The following is a 16533-nucleotide window of genomic DNA, read 5'->3' on the forward strand; positions in this document are numbered from 1 at the left end:
TAACATTTGACATGTTTCATATAAAATGTTTGGCAAGATTTATACTTAATGTTATATTTGTGTCAAAATGCATTTCATAAGGTACAAGTAAAAGCATGGAATATTTTGGATTGATTCAATTCGCTACGATTTTTCTAGGGATTAGTTAGATATTAAATTGTTCAATTAGCGAGGGCTTAGCTAGGCATTAGCTAGGGATAAGTTTGATAGGGATTAGCTAGGGAATAGCTATAACTATTTTGTTAGGGATTAGCAATGGATTAGCTACAACCTATTTGCTAGGGATTAGCCAGGGAATAACTACAATCAGTTTGCTAGGGATTAGCTATAGATTAGCTACAACAACTTTGCTAGGGATTAACTAAGGATTAGCTACAACCCATTTGCTACGAATTAGCTAAGGATTAGCTACAACCGAGTTGTTATGGATTAGCTAAGGATTAGCTACAATCACTTTGCTAGGGATTAGCTAGGGATTAGCTACAATCAGTTTGCTAGGGATTAACTACAACCTGTTTGCTAGGGATTAGCGACAAAGTGGTTCTCTAGCTACTTAGCTACCTATATTTTAGCTACAGTGTAGTGTCTTCGCTATTTCCTCACTAATCCCTCGTTGAATCGTTTTACGAAGGGATTCGCTAGGGATTATTCCCTCGCTAATATGTAACTTTCTTGTAGTGTTAATATATAATTTAACAATGATGTCATGAATGGTTTATGAGATTGAATGAGGCTGAGACTTTGTTGTACTGTGTATGGAATGAATCATGTATTGATTGGTTGGTTGAGGATTGACTTGAAATTATAATGCTTGAGATAAAATTGTGGTTCTGGTGTGAGAAACAAGAATGTGGTGTGAGATAGATGTAATTCCATAAGACTCTTGGTGAGATTCCATGGTGGTGTTGTAGTGTATATAATTATATAAGAATTCAAAAAAGAGAAGCTAGGTTTTTTTTAATGTATTCTTAGTATCTGTCTATTTTCAATTCAGTTTCGCGTTTATAATGCTTGTATGCAGTTGTGGTTGTTTGGAAAATATTGAGATGTTGTTTGGTTTCGAATGTCTGGTTGTTGCATCCGTGAACAGTGGCAAGAACTAGTATTTTCACCCAAGCGAGTATGTCTCGCCTAGGAGAGAGTAGTAGAAGCTCGCCCTGGTTTTTGCTCGAACTCTCGCTCAGGCGACGAACTTCCGTTTTGAGCGACGAGTTATCTCGCTCAGGCAAAGGGGTCTCTCTTAAGCGAGAAATCACAAAAACCTACAGTGCTTCCTGTTTGCAATCTCGCCCAAGCGAGAATTTTTAGCTCAAGCGAGATCAGTTTAGCTTAAACTAGATCAGTTTAGATTAAGCAAGATCAGTTTAGCTTAATATGACACTGAAAATAATTAAAGGTAATGTCATGTGTCACTTTGTAATTTGTTTGGTTTTATTTTTTTATTTTTCAACTTTTTTTCTTTTATAAAATGTCCACTTGTTAATCCAACAACGTGTCACGTGTCAGAATCAATGTTTTATATTCAATTTGGTTCGGTGATTTTTTTGTTCAATCTAGTTTCAATGTTTTCCTAAAATTGAACAATTTTATCTCCAACCAAATTAAACCAAATTTAATTTTAATATAAATTTTATAACGGTGTTTTTATTAAAATTCATGTTTTTTATTAAACATTTTTTATTTAAGGTTATAATTAATTTAAAATTACAATGAATATTTTTTATTAAAATATTTTTTAACCTCTTCAAATTTTAGTTAGTTTTCACCTTTATCATTCTCGAAATACTGAAATATTAAATTTATTTTTTTAACTAATAAAAACGATAAATTAACGAATTCAAAAAATCTAATAATAGTTTTGAATAAAAATAATGAAAGAAATGATTTTTTTATTGTTTATGCAAGTCGGGTGAACACGTAGTAAACTGAGAGTTTTCGAGTTTTCATTTCTTTTTATTGTGCAAATTGCTGCTGGGTGACAATTATTAGACATTTCGACGATTATTTGAATTCTCATTACAGATTTAATATACTTAAATGAAATTACATTTGTTTACTCCGTAATAAAATTGAACCTACTAGAATAGACTAACGAACAAAAATATATATACTAGAACAAAAATTACAATTAACGCAATTATGTATAAAGTTAGTGTTTTGAATTTTAGAAAGAAATTTAAAATTATGTAATTCCAAATTTAATTTTAACTTTATTTTAATATTTTTAATTTAAATTAAATATCTTTTATCTCTATGTTTTCTTTTTATAAAACCAATCCAAACCGTGTTAGACTATAAGGAATAATTGAATCATTAAAATATATTTAATTTTTTTCTCGATCAAGTTTAAAAATAATTTCTTTTCCTTTTAGTTACCTCTGCCTAACTCATGTTAAGAAAATTAGGTCAGAGTAGCATCAAAAGACTATAAACTTCTTTTCAGTCGTGTAGTCCTAAAGTAATTTAGGCACCGCATACCACGTTGTTAGACTTCTCGTGGAACACATCTTTTAGGTAGGTGGGAGACTTTTAAGTGTTATACTTTTAAAATAAGTTACTTCCATATAATTATTACTTTTAGAATCTAATTGGTGTTTGAATTTTATTCTTATAATTTCCTTTTACTTTTAGTTCTTCCAAATTCTTATTATGGTCTTTATTTTTTAATCTGCATTGTCTTTTAGTTATTTTTTTTTTCCATTTTGATTGTCTTTTTAAACATATATGATAAGAACTTGATACAAATAACTTACATATTAAAAAGAAAAACAAAAAAGTATACTGGAAGAAATAAAATAAAGTAACAAGGACTAAAAAAGGTATAAACAAAAGGGAAAAAATATTAGAAATAAAAATAATATAACACCATATTTCAAGGAAAAAGCATATTTAGTTTATTTAAAACGTAGTATTCGTTAATATTATTTATAATGAGTGTATATTATATTTAATAATTTTAGGACTGAAAGAATATGTACCACACCTAACCAAACTCGACCAAATAAGTAAACAATGCATATATCAAGGCAGCCAAGTATTCAGCCTAATTTGTACCGATTTTAGCCTATACATCTAGAAGAATAACCGACACCTCATGTAACCAATATAAGCCGTCAAGGTAGGTAGCCGGTCTAGGCCGGCTACCCCAGCAAACCCGATAAGATTAAAGTCCAGGTCGACAACTCCAATAAACTTAGTGAAAATAGAAGCCCCCGCGTTCAATAGGTCTTAAGGGCCTGGGTTAGGGCCCAGGCCCACTCATGGCCCAAGTTAAAGCCCAAGTCAAGGTCCGGCCCATGAGGTAATCAGACATCATTAATGCTCTATAAATACGCGTGGACCCCAGTAATTAAAGGTACGCATTCATTAATCACTGATTTGACCTTCTGAGAGCTTTGACTTACTTGAGCGTCGGAGACTCTTCTGCAGGTAACCCCTCCTGGGTTCAAGCTAACATGTATCAACCGGGAAGAGGCCAACTAAGGAGATAGCGGACTACATGGTAAGGTGACGCTTGTGTCTAACTCATCTTATTTGTTCTTCTATAGGAACAATTGGCGCCCACCGTGGGACACGAGACGAACACCTTTAGTACCCATTTTTCTCTGAAGATGGTTTCCACCCGTAGCAAAGCTGGAATGAACAAGCAGGTGGATGTTGGTCCCTCTGGACCTCCTGGCATCACCCCTGACCTGGCCGCCATCCTAGACGGCCAAGCGAAGATACAACAAGAACTCGAGATTTGAAGAAATGCAGCGCTGACGAGATGGAGGCGCTACGATAAGAGAACTCTCGCCTGAGGCGAAAAATCGAAGTTGATCCCAATCTGAAGGGAAAAGCCAAGGAAACCTCTGAAGCTGCGAGGTCTCCGGCCTTCCAGCCCACAGAGGAAGAAAGTGAGTACAACCCCACTCCTCACACCTTCACCACCACTCAACAAACACCCATCCCCTCTACCCATCCCCCTCACTTCCCATCTACTCAACCGGGGCTCACCGCACCCCCAACCCCTGCCGCTACCCTCCCTACCACCCAGATCCCCTACAACATACCCACCACCCTACACACCACACATGTTCCACCATACAACCCACAATACCTTCCGACAACCCACATCCCTCCTCACAACCTCACCTCTACCTTCCCCGCTATGATCAACCATCCCATCCCACCTCACCTGCTCCCTCCCTACCAGCCCAGACGTCGTCACCCCTTCACTGACTTTATCGCCAACACCCCTCTTCCGGCCTAGTGGGAACCTTTCACCCTGGATCGCTATACTAGCGAAACCGACCCTGACGAGCACCTTAAAGTCTACATCACCCATGTGGCCCTGTACACGTCCCAAGACGCAGTCTTTTGCAAAGCCTTCCCCACCACCCTCAAGGGCCCTGCCCTAGAATGGTTCACAACCCTTTCGCCTTACTCCATCGACAGTTTCGACGTTCTCTCCCACATGTTCTCCACCCATTTCGCTGGCAACCGCCCGCACCAAACTACCACTATCTCCCTCCTGGGCATCAAACAAGAACAAAGCAAACCACTCAGAGCGTTCATAGATCGCTTCAGTAAGGCAGCTCTTCGTACACCACACCTCAATCAGGAGATGATCCTCCAGTGCATGGCCCTTACCTTACAACCCGACCCCTTCGCCAACAACGTCTATCTCCACCCACTTGCCTCCATGCACGAGCTCAAGTTACGTGCAGCTGACTATGTCCGCATGGAGGAAATGCAAACCCTCCACACCAAATTCTGCAACGACTATGCAGCCACCACTGCCAACCTCACCCCACAACCTAACCCACGTCCTGATACCCGCCCACGCGAGCCCCGCGAACCTCGCTTCACCATATACGCCCCTCTTACCATAGCCCGCTCCCGCATCCTCGACGAGGCCCTACAAGTTGATCTAATCCCTCCACCACGCAAGACAACCACACCTCTCAACGCCGATATAACCAAATATTGCCGCTACCACCGCAACCATGGTCACACTACAGAAGAATGCAAAGCACTCTAGGATAAAATAGAAGAACTGGTCTGTGTTGGCCACTTTCGCTGCTTCATCTGTAGAGATGACCATTTCTCCTCCTCTCGATCCCGCCACCCCCTCGATCCGATCACAAACGTCCTCCACATGACTCCCGTCACGACAGACGCCCCGCCCAACCCACCAGTCAAGAACTGGAGCCGGCCCGCACCGACATCACCCCTGTCGACCCCCCCCCTGCGTGGCACCATTAACACCATCTCTGGTGGCTTCGCTAGCGGAGGATCCACTTCTTTTGCCAGAAAAAGACACCTCCGCCATATCCAATCCATCAACTACATCACCCATTCCCACCACAGACGTTGTATGCCTCCTATCATCTTCATAGATGATGATTTTCACGGCCTCGACCATCAACAAGATGACCCCATGGTTATCACTGTTGAAATTGAAAATTACGCTGTTAAAAAAGTCCTCGTTGATCAAGGCAGCTCCGTTGATATCCTCTACTGGGCCACCTACCAAAAACTTCAACTTCCTGACACCGCCATGGTCCCATATGACGAGCCAATATATGGCTTTTCTGGTGAACAAGTATCCACCAGGGGCTACATTGACCTCCACACCGTCTTTCAGGAGGGGACCCAAACTAAAACCATCCCAATCCGCTTCCTTATCGTCGACGCGCCAACATCCTACAACATCCTCTTGGGTCGTCCTTCCCTCAATACCCATGGCGCCGTCGTTTCCACCCCTCACTTGGCCATGAAGTTCCCTGCCCCGTCCGGCGACATCCTTACCATCCACTGCGACCAACGCTTGGCACGCGAATGTTACATGGCTAGCTTGCGACCACAACTCCCAATCCAACAAACCAACCATATCGAACGACCCCCTGGCTCCAGCATAGCCCTATCTGGCGAAGATCTTGACCCCAAAATAAGCTGGGATGTTTGCCTTGAACCAGTTGAGGACACCTCCCCTCTAGAGCTTCCCAATGGTCACTCTATTAACCTAGGCACCGGTTTAAACTCTGACGAGCGTGCCACCATCACACCCATCCTCATCAACACCACCGATCTTTTCGCCTGGTCAGCCGCCGACCTCCCTAGAGTGGACCCCCAAGTGGCATCCCACAAGCTATCCATATATAAAGAAGCCCGCTATGTATCCCAGAAAAAACACAAGCTTGGCGAAGAACTTCGGCAAGCAGCCAAGGTTGAAGCCGACAAGTTACTAAGCGCAGGATTTATAGAAGAAGCTCAGTACACCACTTGGCTTTCTAACGTTGTCTTGGTGAAGAAACCCAATGGCAAATGGCGGATGCGTGTAGATTACACGGACCTAAACAAGGCTTGCCCCCGTGATGCTTACCCCTTACCCAACATTGATCGACTCGTAGACGGTGCGGCAAGAAACAAGGTGCTTAGCTTTTTGGATGCATATTCTGGATATAACCAAATTCCCATGGCCTCATCAAACATGCACAAAACCGCCTTCATCATGGACGATGCCAATTATTTCTATAGGGTCATGCCCTTTGGTCTCAAAACCGTCGGAGCAACTTACCAACGGCTGATGGACAAGGTTTTCAGCCACCTAATGGGGCACTGTGTCGAAGTATACGTCGATGATATGGTTGTCAAGTCTCCAAGTCATCGCCAACACGCTGAGGACCTGTCAGCAGTCTTCTTTGCACTACGCCAATACAACCTTCGCCTTAACCCTGACAAGTGTGTATTCAGCGTTGACCGGGGTAAATTTCTTGGTTTTATGTTAACCTAGCGCGGTATAGAGGCCAACCCTGAAAAATGCAAGGTCATCATCGAAATGCACAGCCCCACTACTATTAAAGAGGTCCAACGCCTTATTGGCCGCCTCACAGTCATCTCTCGCTTCCTACCCAAACTAGCTGAATAAACACAACCCATAATCCAACTCCTAAAGAAATCCACCCGGTTCACGTGGACAGATGATTGTGAACAAATTTTCCAAAAACTGAAAACAACCCTAACCTCCCCACCTATCCTCCACAAGCCGGACACCCATCAACCCCTACTTGTATACATCACAGCCACCGACTATACCGTCAGCGCCGCACTTGTCCAAGAAATAGAAGGCACGCAACATCCTGTATATTTTGTGAGCAGAACGCTGCAATATCCTGAAACCAAATATCAGATGGAAGAAAAGCTGGCCCTATCTTTGGTCCACGCGGCACGTCGCCTACGCCCATATTTCCAAAACCACACCATAACCGTTAAAACCGACTACCCAATCCAAAAAATATTACAAAAACCAGATCTAGTCGGATGCATGTCGTCATGGGTCGTCGAACTATTAGAATTCAACATCCGTTATGAACCCCATGGCCCCATCAAAGCCCAGTGTCTCTTAGACTTCGTTAACGACCTACAGCAAACACCCATAGAGGACTAGTGGACGCTTCATGTAGATGGTTCCTCAAACCCAAGAGGTGTCGGCGCTGACATCGTCCTAGAAGGCCTCAACGACATCCTCATTGAAAAATCCCTTCACTTTGTCTTCAAAACGTCAAATAACCAAGCCGAATACGAAGCCATCCTCGCCGGTCTTTCCCTAGCCCGTGAGGTAGGCGTTAAGAGATTAACGTGCAAAACTGACTCCAAGCTCACCGTAGGCCATCTAAATGACGAGTTCCAAATCAAAGACCCCATCCTTCTACAATACTACCATCTGGTCCGTGCAGTCATTGAATCCGCCTTTGAACAAGTCTGCATCGAACATATCCCAAGAACCGACAACATCAGGGCCGATATCCTCTCCAAATTAGCCAGCACCAAGTTAAAAAACCGTCACCGATCCTTACTACAGCAAACACTATCCACGCCTTCCATCACACACACTTGTCAAAATTTAACCCACGACCCAGCTGACAACGTCACCCCCTCCCAAAACCAAAACTGGACCACCCCCTACATCTAGTACCTCAAAACCGGCAATCCCCTAGATGCAGACAAAACTTGGCTGGCTAAGGTCGCCAGGTACACCATGATAGGCGATGACCTCTACAAACGCGGATATGGTCAACCCCTCCTTAAGTGTGTCACGGCAGAACAAGCGCAATACATTATCAAAGAGCTACACGAAGGTATTTATGGTTATCATTCCGGCGCACACACCATGGCTACTAGAGTTCTTAAAGCCGGATATTTCTGGCCGACCATAGAAGCAGCTTGCCAAGATTATGTCAGAAAGTGCAAACCATGCCAGAAACATGGCAACCTTATTTACCAGAAACAAGAACAGCTACACCACATACTATCCCCATGGCCATTCGCTAAGTGGGGAATGGACATTCTCGGCCCCTTTTCACCCGGCAAAGGGCAGGTAAAATTCCTAATTGCAGCTGTCGATTACTTCACTAAATGGATAGAAGTCAAGCCGCTAACTACCATCACGGCCCAGCAAGTTCAACAATTTGTGTGGAAGGACATTATATTACAGATATGGTGTGCCACATACCATCATCACAGACAATGACCGACAATTTATTGATAAAGAGCTAGCTAAGTTCTACACTGGACTAGGCATCAAGCAGATCACAAGTTCTGTAGAACATCCACAGACCAATGGACAAGCAGAGGCGGCAAATAAAGTTATCCTCGTGGAGCTGCGCAAGAGATTGGATACCGCCAAAGGTCGATGGCCCGAAGAATTAGTAGAAGTACTATGGGCTTACAGATGCACCCCTAAATCATCAACAAACGAATTCCCATTCAGCCTAGTCTACGGCGCAGACGCCATGATACCAGTAGAAATTGGCGAACCATCCCTACGCCGAGAACTATACGACCCAACCCACAACCACCAAAACATGGCCACCCATCTCGACCTCTTACCCGAACTCAGAGAAAAGGCCTAAATACGTAATCTAGCTGCCAAACGAAGAGCTGCCAGAAAATACAACGCAAACCTATGTCCACGATCATTCGCAATCGGGGACTTAGTTTGGAGAATGGCCAGCAGTGCAAGAAAGAAGGATAGCAAATTCTCCACCAATTGGGATGGCTCATACCGTATACATGAAGACGCGGGAGGAAGAGCTTATCGCCTTGAACACTTATCTGGGGAAGAAATACCCAACACCTGGAATGTGTCCCACCTCAAATTCTATTTCAGTTAAATATATATTGTACTTAGCCGAATACTTGTAACCTTGGGTGTACTCTTTTTCCTCACCTGGTCTTTTTTCCCTAAGGAGGGTTTTAGCCAGAGAGGTTTTAACGAGGCACCCATATTCAATAAATAAAAAGAACGGTTCGCAACTATACGACTTTTCCACGTGTTCTCTCTCACGTTCGTTTAAGTTCCCCACCCTTACCCCAAGTAAGCGGCCTGGGTCGAACACCCTTATCTTGTGCTTAGTTTGTTTAAGTTCTCCACCCTTACCCCAAGTAAGCGGCCTGGGTCGAACACTCTTATCTTGTGCTTAATTCGTTTAAGTTCCCCACCCTTACCCCAAGTAAGCGGCCTGGGTCGAACACCCTTATCTTGTGCTTAATTCGTTTAAGTTCCCCACCCTTATTCCAAGTAAGCGGTCTGGGTCGAACACCCCTATCTTATGCTTAATTCGTTTATAAATTTGGTAGAAAATAATTATTCTTGAAGAAATTATTTACTAATTAAAATTTGTAGAAAAAATAGTAGAAAGGATTTTTTTATAAAATTTTATAACAAATTTGCAAGAAAAAATTAAACACCAACTATTCTTAATTCTATTTTACTTATTTAAGTATCTATTATTTTTTATTTTAAATTTAATTATTTTAAAAAAATTATATAAAATAACAAAAATTATATATATATATATATATATATATATATATATAATTCAATGAAGAAAAATTCATGAATTTTATTCCAAATCACAATTAAAAATAAAAATTATGAAGTAACTATTAATATAGTTATTCCCGTGAGATAATGTTGTAGAATATTGAGTTATAGTAATGGATTTGTTGATTTGGAATGGTGCACATAGTTGAGATTACGACTCTCCCCATATTTTATATATATATATATATATATATATATATATATATATATATATATATATATATATATATATATATATATATATATATATATATATATATATATATATATATATATATATATGGTTTGGAAGGAAATTAAGAGAAGTTATGGGTTTAATTTCTCTACTCACAATAGATTAACAACTAATCTTTGTCGATAAAGAACATAAAATTAATATACAAGATTGTTGTGGAGGGAATTGACGTTTATATTTTATAATTCAACAAAAGTAATACCTAATTTATTATAACTATAACTATAAAAAAATTATACATAAATTCATTTGATTATAACTAAATTTTTTAATAATTTTTGGAAGAAGTTTTAGCTGAATGTTTTTCATCCGGAAGAAAAGTTTTATTTCATGAAAACTTTAGGGAGAGTATAGGAAATAAAAAATAAAAAAACAGTATATGTCATAAAATGGATCTTAGTTATCAAATTTTAGTTATTTATAATAAAATTCAAATTAATATAAATATAAAAATATAAAAAATCAAACCCAATTTTTATTATTTCTATTATTTATTTTATATGGTAACAAAAAGTGCAATATAATAGTTAATATTATATTAATATAATTTGTTTAATATAATTTATTTTGATCTAATATTCTAAATATATATTATTAAATTAATTTCTTTTAAAAAGATTATTTATTATTATTTAAAGTAAATTTGAATAAATATAAATTTTAGTAAATATTTATTAAGGAATTCATCTTAAAACAACAAAACCCCGCTATTATTACCAATTTATACAATCTACTAAATTATTCTAAATTGGACGGTTTTTACAACCTCAGTAAAATAACCCAATGAATACCAATTTTTTTTAGTGACTCTTATACCAATTTCTTGTGAACTTAGTGCTCAAACAAGAACAAATAACAACAAAAGAAATAAAACAATATTGAATGTGAACCATTGCAATTAGAGAATATGAACAAATAACACATAAATGAGATAAGTATGTATAACCACATCTCGTTTATTACTCAATTAAGATTTACAGAAGGTACTTTATTGTAATCCAATGTGCTAAACATCTCACAATCAGTAAAACTATTCTTATACAAAGTTCTACAAAAACGATTACATGTTTGTGTGTATTCTTTTTATCCATGTGAGCATTGATCGGCCTAAAGAAAGATTAATACTTGGCCGGGTTGTATACACACTTGTAATGGTAAACACGTGATAATTATAAGGTTTTGCGAGTTGATAATAAAATCAATCTAAAGATAGGTTTGTTATCGAACATGCATTATTATCGGTGTTTGACCATTACAACAAGGATATCACTAGCAGTTAATATTATTGTCCAAAGACTTGATATTAATGGAGCATTAGGTAATTAAACCATTATTTGAATTTATTTATTTTTTTATAATGTGAGCATAATTAGTTTATTTCTTCTGTTCTCAATTCAGCAACGATTGCTTTTGTATCTGCCAATATAAATTTTGTTCCAATCCTCAATGAAACAAATTTTAAGGACCGGAAAGAAAATATTGATATTATTCTTGGCTGCATGGATATGGATCTTGCATTAACGATTGAGCAACCCCTACTCCTACAGTGTCCAGTACTCCTGGAGACATGAGCATTATGAGAAGTGGGATCGCTCAAATCGCATGAGCCTAATGATCATTAAGCATGGCATCCCAGAGGTGTTTAGGGGTACTATTTCTGAAGACATAACAAGTGCCAAAGAATTCCTTGTTGAAATCAAGAAGCGCTTTGCAAAAAGTGATAAGGTGGAGGCAAGCACTCTTCTTCGGAACTTGATCTCCATGAGATATCAAGGCAAAAGGAATATCAAAGAATACATTATGAGCATGTCTAATATTGTCTTTAAACTCAAGGCATTAAATCTTGAAATCTCAGAAGACTTGCTCATTCATTTGGTGTTGATTTCTCTTCCTGCATCGTTTAATCAGTTTGAGGTATCCTATAATTGTCAAAAGGATAAATGGTCTCTTAATGAGCTCATCTCACACTCCGTGCAAGAAGAGGAAAGACTAAAGCAAGGCAAGAGAGAAAGTGCTCATTTTGCAAGCACCTCGAAGGCTAAGGGCAAAGGGAAGAGATCGGATGATTCCAAGAAGGAAGCTGCTAAGGGTCCAGAACAAAAGAAACAAACTTAGGAAAGCAAATGTTTCTTTTGCAATAAGACTGAACATGTAAAGAAGAAATGTGCCAAATATCATGCTTGGCGTGCAAAGAAAGGTATGTTTTTTACTTTGGTATGTTATGAGTTTAATTTAGTGTTTGTACCTAGTAACACTTGGTTGTTAGACTCAGGTGCAACTATTAACATCAGTGTTTTTATGAAGGGTTGCCTAAACTACCGGAAGCCAATTGATTCTGAAAAATGGATCTATGTTGGAGGTGACAAATAGGTGGAGGTGGAGGCTATATGGCATTTTAGATTATTGTTGTGTACTGGTTTTTATTTAGATTTGAAAGACACTTTTGTCATGTCGTCATTCACACGAAATTTAATTTCAGTTTCTTATTTGGACAAATTAGGTTATTCTTGTTCAATTGGAAACAACGAATTCAGTTTGTCTTAATTCAAATATTGTTGGAACTGGTTCGCTTTTGGCTTATGATAATCTGTATTTTCTTGATACTGTAGACACCTATAATGAAACTCTTAATACAAAATCTTGAGGTACTAAACGTAAAATTAACAATACTCCATCAGGAGCATTATGGCACAGGCGCTTATGTCACATCTCTAAAAATATAGTTAAACGACTTGTGTCAAATGGAATCTTAGAGTCTATTGACTTCACGAATTTTGATGTTTGTGTTGAATGCATTAAGGGCAAACAGACCAAAGTGAAGAGATTAGGTGCATATAGAGCTACATACATCTTAGAGTTGATACATAAGGACATTTGTGGGGCATTTCCTACACCCTCGTGGAGTGGTCAACAATACTTTATATCATTCATAGACGATTACTTAAGATATGCATACTTATTTCTTATACATGAAAAGTCACGGTCTTTGGATGTGCTCACATATTTTAAAGTTGATGTTGAAAATCAACTCAATAAAAGAATTAAGTCTGTCAGGTCTGACCATGGTGGTGAGTACTATGACAGATATGACGGGTCAGGTGAACAGCGCCGAGGACCTTTTGCTAGGTTCATAGAGGAATGTGGAATTGTCCCACAGTACACTATACTGGGATCACCTAGTATGAATGGTGTAGCTAAAAGACGAAACCACACTCTTACGGATATGATAAGGAGTATGATTTTTCATTCCACCTTACCAGAGTCACTCTGTGGAGAGACACTAAAGACGATAGCTTATATTCTAAACAGAGTACCAACTAAAGTAGCTATCAAAACACCTTATGGGCTTTGGACTGGGTGAAAATAAAGTCTGAAGCATTTTCGTGTGTGGGGTTGTCCAGCTGAGGCAAGGCCTTATAAGCCAAATGAAAAGAAATTGGACTCCCGAACAGTAAGCAGTTACTTTATTGGTTATTCTAAAAGATCAAAGGGATATAAATTTTATGATCCCACATTAAAGACTATTTTTGAGTCGGGAACTGTTATGTTCTTTGAGGATATTGAGTTTGGGGGGAAGAATAAGATTAGGAACTTTGTCTTGGATGAAGAATCAGTAACTATTCTAGAACCGATTCAAACAATTACTTTTGATAAAGTAAGTTCGGAACCTCCACAAGACATTGCTTATGAACCCCATACTCAAGATGATTTGGTTGTTCATGAAGAACAAACTCAAGATCCTCAAGAACCTGTGCTTCATGAGCCAACACCTTTGTGGAGATCCATGAGAGAAAGGAGAAGTGCCATTTTAGATGATTATCTCATATTTCTCAAAGAAAATGAGGATCCTAATAATGGTGTGATGGAAGACGACCCAATCACCATCCGTCAAGCCATACAAGATCCCAATTTAGAAAAATGGATTGAAGCAATGAATGAAGAGTATAAATCCATGTAAGACAATAAGGTTTGAGAACTTGTCCCATTACTAGAAGGTGTGAAACCCATTGGTTGTAAATGGTTATTTAAGACCAAAAAAGATTCTAAAGGTAATGTAGAGAGGTATAAGGCTCGTCTTGTAGCTAAGGGATATACTAAAAAAGAAGGGATTGACATTAAAGAGACTTTTTCTCCAGTTTCATCAAAAGACTCTTTTAGGACAACTATGGCTCTTATTGCACATTATGATTTGAAGCTTCATTAAATGGATGTCAAAATGGTGTTTCTCAATGGGGACATTGACGAGACAATCTGTATGGTGCAACCAGAAAATTTTGTGTCGAGAGACCCAAAGAATGTGGTTTGCAAACTGACAAAATTCATTTATGGACTAAAACAAGCATCTCATTAATGGTACTACAAATTTTATCAAGTAATTCTCTCATTTGGCTTCGAGATGAATCTTGTTGATGATTGTTTGTATCACAAGTTTAAGGGGAGCAAGTATATTTTCTTGATCTTGTATGTTGATGACATTCTACTTGCCACTAATGATATAGGCATATTGCACAAAACCAATAAGTTTTTATCAAAGAATTTTGAAATGAAAGATCTTAGTGACGCCTCTCTTTTATTAGGAATTCAGATACACTGAGATCGATCTCAAGGTATTTTAGGATTATCACAAAGGACCTATATAGAAAAAATTCTTAAAAGGTTTGGCATGCATGAATGTAAATTCGGGGATACTCCAGTTGCTAAGGGAGACAAGTTCAATATAAGTCAGTGTCCAAAGGGGAATCTATAAATATAGCTCAAGTTCAGTACAAGTTCAATATAAGTCAATACCCAAGGTCTTTCATGAGCATGTTGCTCATATGGGTGTTTTACAGTTTGAGGAATCTGCGATTTAGTGTGAGTTGGTCATTTTCATATATTTTATGTTCTATGTTTAATTTAATGTATGCATACATTGATTTTAGACATATTTGTTTATCTATAATTATGTGGTTTTGTTCAATTAATACACTTTGTACATTAAGATTATTATATCGATCTCGATAAGTTAAAGTTTGGGCCAGTTGAAAATAGACGTGTACAGATCACCTTCACGTAATTTTTCATGTTAAACATTTCATGAATCCATGTCATTTGATTATGTCAGGATTAGTGATCATTGTTGGAGAGGAGACAAGGGTTGGAACAATCGCGAGCAAGGAGAACTTCATCGTGTTTCTTGCTTTTAAACTCTTAAGTATGAATTGTATGAGATGTATGATTGTATTTTGCGCATGTTTTCTGTGATAAGTTTTGGAAATTTTCTAGAAACTGCCTAGTAAGTCTTGAAGATCTAACAGAAGCCTCATATGATTTTTCTTATAATTCTAAGTTCCTGCGAGGAACTGCCTCGTAACATGATTTGTCTGCCAGGCGACACAACCATTATCACTAGCTTTTTGGGTTTTTGCATGAAGTGCTTGACGGTGATGAAAACCTACTAGGCGACGCGAGAGGATTTGGGCTCGCTTTATGTAAGACCCGTGAAATTTAATTAATTAAATAAATATTAATTCATAAATGCGGGTAGTGGGAGCCTTTATGGCATTTAATACTCACATGTTTGATGTGGAAAAGTACTAGCTTAAATGGTTGAGAGTGCTTGATTGTGTAAGAGGACTTAGGTTCAAGTCTTGTGTATACCATTTATGTGCTATATTATTTATTATTATTTTAAATATGTGATGGATCATGATGAGTGATGATATAATCATAGAATTATATAAATTATCATGAAATGTGAATTGGTTGAATGGTTGTGCCAAATTATGAATTTGGCATGGTTATAGGTTTGAACCTTGGTAGACCCAAAATTAAACTTTTTTTTGCCAAATTTTCTTTGGCATGAACGTGAAAGGTTAGAGGAACCCTAACTGCTTTAGGAGCAACCAAGGGAGGCTGGAAAAACAGCCACAAACTTTGAATGGCAAATAAGTCAACTTAATGCCAATTCTCGTTTTTCTCTTCATCATTGCTAATTAAGGCACTTTTTAGTGGAAATTAAGGGTGAGAGAAAGAGTTTTGGTGCCTGCCATTGGACAGCATTGTGAGGAGTGAAATTTCAGAGAAAAAAAAATGTGGTTCTTGGGTGAAAAGAAGAGCTGAATTGAGGTGTCACTAAGGAGACCATTGGTGATAAAAAAGGGAAGCTCATTATCAAAATTTAAGCAAGGAATCCAGGTTAGGGGAACTGCCATTTCCTGTTTTAATGATATTATATGCAATTGCGTTATATATGATGCATGAAATTTTTCTCTTGAATCAAATTCTTGTATCGTTTAACTTCTTGATGTTTGTCGTATGTGGTTTTAGAGAGAGTATGTGTGTGCTTGTGGTTTTCGTTGTATTGAGTTCTCCTTGTGGCACAATCATTGCTATGAGTATCACGATTCTTCTTTTTGGCTTTAGTGACCAAATCATTGCTATGATT

The sequence above is a fragment of the Vigna unguiculata genome, chromosome 3, assembly GCF_037176805.1.
Source record: "Vigna unguiculata cultivar grain cowpea cultivar isolate G323 ecotype 2 chromosome 3, ASM3717680v1, whole genome shotgun sequence".
Classification (NCBI taxonomy): Eukaryota; Viridiplantae; Streptophyta; class Magnoliopsida; order Fabales; family Fabaceae; genus Vigna; species Vigna unguiculata.